Source organism: Panicum virgatum, chromosome 5K (assembly GCF_016808335.1).
Source record: "Panicum virgatum strain AP13 chromosome 5K, P.virgatum_v5, whole genome shotgun sequence".
Taxonomy (NCBI): domain Eukaryota; kingdom Viridiplantae; phylum Streptophyta; class Magnoliopsida; order Poales; family Poaceae; genus Panicum; species Panicum virgatum.
In genome coordinates this window covers 14,705,476-14,711,535 of record NC_053140.1, presented here as the reverse complement: position 1 = coordinate 14,711,535, position 6,060 = coordinate 14,705,476, and positions in this window count along the sequence as shown.

The following is a 6,060-nucleotide window of genomic DNA, read 5'->3' as shown; positions in this document are numbered from 1 at the left end:
TGGCGATGTATTCATTGTAAACAGTATGTGCTTATGCTGATTCTAGGCGTATGTTGGAGCACATACCGGGACTACCGAATTTGATATTATTTTGGATGAATGACGTGTGTAAGCATCTAGGCCCTCTAGGTATGTTTCGGTGATTAATGACAACCATTATTGTGACTAATGAGTTTGTGCAGCTTAATGAAACATTATTGCTCATTTGGTCATATGTTAAAGAGGCCCCTAAATTTCATTATTCAAAAAGTCGATCTCGGTATTCAACTCAAATATTTAACAAGACTAAGGATCTTTCTAGTCCTAAGTGTCGTAAGGTTGAGAAGGACACTTAGGTTAGTATAGGTTTTATAGTTTTGTAGATGTCGCACTATTAAGAGGGGTTAAGGCTAAAGTAACTTGAGCATGGACATGGTCAATCAAAAATGGATGCACACTATGGTCACTCAGGCTCTAAGAAGTTCAAATAAGTGGTTTTCAACTTATATCTCAAGAATATTTGAATTTCATTCAAGACTCAAATCAGAAAAGGCAAAATCAGAAAAAGTCTATACACCGGTTTAACCGACGACTCCATTTTTCTATACGTCGGTTAAACGCAGTTATCAGAGTCTGGACAAGTACATACACCTGTTAAACCGACGATATTTGAAATTAGTGTCGGTACAATTGTCCAGAACGTTGGTTTTCCAGGGTGTTTCAAGATTACATTCACCGGTTAAACCGACGATATTTGAAATTAACGTCGGTGCAATTGTCTAGTGAGTTGGTTTTTCCAGGGATTTTAGAAGTTAAACTCACCGGTTAAACCGACGATGGATTTGAGTTAATGTCGGTGTAGTTGTCCAGAGAGTTGGTTTTTCAGTTGATCAGTGGACAACTACACTCACCGGTTAAACCGATGATACGTCAGTTAATCTGCCTGAGTTGTAACGGCTAGTTTTCCAAATGGGCAGTTTACATTCATCGGTTAAACCGACGATGACTTTTGGAGGACCGTCGGATTAACCGGCGTGGTGTACTTTTCTGGCAGCTTTTCTCCAACGGCTCTATTCGTTTGAGCTGCCTATATATACCCCTCCAATGGGTCATTTTGAGCTCTCTTGACACCAGGCAACATTCATACACTTATACTATTGTTGAGAGCCACCTTGAGCTTCATCTTCCACACATTTGTTCATTCAATCATTCAAGAAGCAAGACTAAGGACTTGAGTAGAGAGAAGCTTGTGTGCATCTGTTCTTGGTGATCGGTTCTTGCTCAAGTGAAGGCCCTAGCTTGTTACTCTTGGTGATTGGTAGCACCTAGGTGATCTTGGTGATTGAGGTGTTTCTTCCGGAGCTTGCCAAGGATTGTGGGAGCCCAAAGAAGTTATGTATGTGGCTTGAGCTCCACCACGCCGGGATGGTGAACGGAGACTCTTAGTGAGCGCCCTAGTCTTGGTGACTTGGGAGGTGACAAGACTCTTAGTGAGTGTCACAACGTGGATTAGGGGTGTGTGCCAACACATCGACACCACGGGAAAAAATCCGGTTGTCTCTTGCCCACTCTTTACTTTCAAGCACTTACTTTCATGCAATTATTCATGTGCTTGACTTTGGATATCATAACTTAGCTCTACCTTGCTTAGTTTTTATAGCTTGTGTAGTTTGCTTAGTTAGCCGGTTGGTGAATTGAGCCTTACTAGTATTGCATAGGTTAAGGTTGCTTTATTTTGTCTTAGAATTTTGAAAAAGGCCCAATTCACCCCCCCTCTTGGTCCATCGATCCTTACAACATGTCGGTTATTCGTATCTCTAGATGTGGGATAACACATGGCACGCTCTCCGGCAAGCACGTGTTAACTCTCATCTGGATGATAATGACCGGCGGTTCATTTAAAATAGTATCAAATTGGGTGGTTCTCACAACGGGTATCAGAGCCGAGGTTCCATAAAGTGAACTTAAAATTTGCTTAGTGGGTTGAGAGTAAAATAAAATTTGATCACTTGCACTAAGATTTATGTTTGTTAAAAATTTGAACTTAAGGTAAAATGCTATCCTTTTTCCTTCGTCTTAGAGCTAATTCTTCCTTATTGCTTCACTTGTTTAACTAAAATGTGCTTAACCCCTCTTGTCTTTATGAGTAGCGGGAACGTAGGAAAACCCTTACCTGCTGGAAGTCTTTTGAGCCATCTACCGGGGTTGAGAAGGTGGGAATCACCCATTGTCCTAAGTGCTAGTAGGAGGGTTGTAGCGCTGCTGGGCAATGCGGTTGTTTCGGGTCGTGAGTGAGTGCTAGAACGTTAAGGCGTGCTCACGATGTGAGGAGACGACATGTTGCATTCATACATTTCGCATGCATGCACTCATACATTTATAATATTGTTGGAATATAATTGAGACAATTTTCTCAACCTTTTGTTCCCAAAACCACCCCCACTTGCTCGTATGAAGTTCATCTTTTTATTCTCTCTTGTGTGTACCCAATCACCATCTAGAAAATATTTAGATAGCTCTCCACACCACATCATGCCCTCTATATGAAAAACTAACCTCTACTTTCTTATATGTGTACAAAATGCTACCGGAGAAACGCTAGACATATCCTACCACACCACTCCACCCATGCTTTTGTACATCATCCCTTCAACGTTTTTCTTGTCTAGGTGAATATGGCAACAATACAACCGGAGCTTTAACCCTTCCTTTCTACCTACAAAATCTCGAGACGAGATTTTCTTAAGGGGGGAGAATTGTCACGACCCCAAATTTAAAAACAAGCTTAACATTTAAATAACATCATCATAAGCATCATTAAGGCATAATGGAGCATCATGTGCATGTGAGTCTTTGCTTGAAATTTAAATTGTGCTTGTTTGAATGAATGCTTGTGAAGAAAGTTTAAATTTTTCTACACAACTTGGCCTCCAAAAATTTTATTCAAATACTATATTTCAAATGTTGATTTAAAAATATTTTTGTAGGATTTTATGACCTTTGAATAGAGCCACAAAATTCTAGGAAATTTCAAAAGTAGTCTCTTTGTTCTTTTTGTTGCGACTAAATTACAAAAGTTTTTCGAGTGATTTTTGTTGCATCGTGTTCTTGGTGATTTTATCTATCTCTAGTAAAAATTTGGTGAATTTTTTAGCCCAATAACACCTTTTTTTGAATTTCAAACTTGTTTTCTTTATTTTTCTCGCCCGGGCCCACCCGCCAGCCTCCCCTTCTCTTCCTCCTCCCTATTCTGCCAGGCGTGTCACACGCGTCACAGCCGCTGGCCAACCTCGAGCCACGCACCGGCCATCCTCGTTCCACGCGCATCCTTATCCGCAGTGCCCTCCGCTCGCTCGCCCTCTCCTTATCCGCGCCCGGCTCCTTCTCCCCCCCAAACCCTAGCCCTGCTCCACCATGGCCGCCGCGGTCTGAGCTCCATCGCCGCCGCTGGTGAGGTCCTCCCCAATCTAGCGCGCGCACCACCTAGCCCTCCCCATCCTCGACCGATTTGGGCCCTCACTCGGCCTCCTCCCCTTCCCTGCTAGGCTCTCGGCGGAGCTCGCCGTCCGCCGCTGCCCAATGCCGCCGCACCGCCCGTCCGTCGTCGCTCCTCGCCTGTGCCGCCACCGGTGAGGCTCTCCACCTTCCCCTCTACCCCATACGTGCCTCCCCTGCCCCACTCCGGCCCCGCCTCTCCGCGCTGCCTCGCGCCGCCGTCACCGCGAGTGCGCGCGCACGCGTCGCGCCGCATGCACGCCGTGGCCACGCCCACCCCGGGTCAAGGCCACCCAGCCTGCCTTGACCTGGTACGGGGGAGCCCCTGCCTGTGGGGCCCACCTGTCGGCCTCTGGCCTGGCTGATGTGGCCGGATCTGTGTGCCCCTAGCATTTTCAAGCATGTTTATTTAAGCGGCAAGTTTGCAAAATTCATAGAAATTCGTGTATAGCTCCAAAAAATACAAAACTTATTTTGTTGGGTTCGTATCGTTGAGATATACTTAGGAAAAATGTTGTTTTATATGTTTCCTTGCTGTTTGTTAGGGTTTTAGTGTGTTTTCTTTTGTTCTGTCCGAAAATGGTTTAATGCAGAACTTTTGGCTAGAAGGTGATAAAATGGTCAAACTAGTTTTGTTACCTTTGTATTCATGCCTAGTATCTATGATAATTTTCTTGGATTTGTTTAGTTAAGTTTGCATGCCTTTTCTGATTTATCTTATTTTGAATAGCTAAAAATTGATCTATTTATGATTAATTATTGAAAAATGATTTTGCTGCAAAACTAATTTTCATGAATTTCTTGTGATGTCCTCTGCATGCTCAATTTAAAATGAGATTTATGCTTATTGTGTAAGTTTATTTTTTAATTCTTGCATCACATTCATGCATTATAGTGACCGAACCGTCGGAGGTCGAACCCGTGGAGCCCGTCGAGTCCGTTGAGCCCGAGCCCGGAGTCCTGTTCGCGGTCAAGCCCGAAGTTAACCAAGGCAAACAGCTAAGCATAAGTCCTTGCACCTATTTAATCTGATTTAGTTTAGTTATCTCACTCGGGTATTACTGGGTTATATAGTATGTATGTATGTATTGCATTTTGGTACCTACACTCTTGCATTACCCTTCCTTGAATTGTTATCCATGTTTTTGTCACTTGTTATTTAATGAACTACTTAATTTGACTAGATGCTTAGCCCTGCTTAGAATACTTATATCGGTTGCCAGAAAAAAGATGTTTTGGAGTATCACACTTGCCGGTTATCCTTGTTGCACTGGTTCGGCTTGGTTGTAAGAGTTTGGTAGTACCGAGATTCGAGCGGAATGGTAGGGCCTAGAGAATGGAGTCTCATGGGCATAGTCCGCTTGGACCGATTAAGTACCGTACGTGGATGACGTCGGTTTTGAGCACCTTTCCGTGCTACCACATATCCAATATAATAGTATGGATGAGCTAATTACCTTCTTTGACTTGATCATTGATGTGCAGTCCTAGATACATGGCTAAGGGCTATACAGAGAGGCTTAGTGTGTCCCCGGGTGGAACTATGTGTAGAAAAGTTTAGAGATGTCTCCGGTGGAACTAAGTCTCTACGCGTAAGATAGGTGTGAAAATTTCAATGGTCGAGCCTTGTTGGGAACGGTTGACGCGAGTACCCCCTTATCCAACTTTAGCGGGTTGGGTGAGCCGCATGGCCCTTGCGTCATGTGGGTAAAGTAGTACACCCTTGCAAGGTTATAATCAATTCGAATTGTCGTGCTCTCGGTTATGAGCACGCTCTTTATCCCATGAACTCCTCGTAGAAGTGCGGACATGTTGGAATGTATTTTAGTAACTCGGGAATAACTATGTTATTCTTAATATGTTCTACTAAAATTTAATGGGGGTTCGGGCAACATTAATTAATTTTGCTAGGTGTTAGTTTAGAGAGCTCATGCTTATGCAATAATTACTTAACCTTGAAGCTTTTATTTGAGCCTTTGCATGATCATTGTTTATTTAATCGCGTAAGTCTTTCGAGTACCTTTGTACTCAGGGTGCTTCTAACCCTAGTTGCAGGTGAACCGGAAGTGGTGTTCGGCCATTTCTACCCGCCGTTCCAGGTAGGGGGAGGAGTAGGTTGTTGAGGCTGGGATGGTGTCCTTGAGCAAGACATCATCATCGTAGTAGGTTTTATTGTAATCGAACTCCGTGAGAGCATGTAAATACAATAAATTTTAAGTTCCTGTTTAATATGGCTTTCGTGAGTCCAAGGTTTGTATTGGAAGTTAGCTGAACCCTCCTATATTGAACTTGTAATATTAAGATTCGAACTCTGGTATTGTAAAACTGCTCTTTGTGGATTATTGGCGATGTATTCGATTGTAAACGGTATGTGCTTATGCTGATTCTGGGCGTATGTTGGAGCACATACCGAGACTACCGGATTTGATATTATTTTGGATAAATGACGTGTCGGTTATTCGTGTCTCTAGATATGGGATAACACGTGGCACGCTCTCCGGCAAACACGTGTTAACTCTAGTCTGGATGATAATGACCGACGGTTCGTTTAAAATAGTATCAAATTGGGCAGTTCTCGCAGGAACA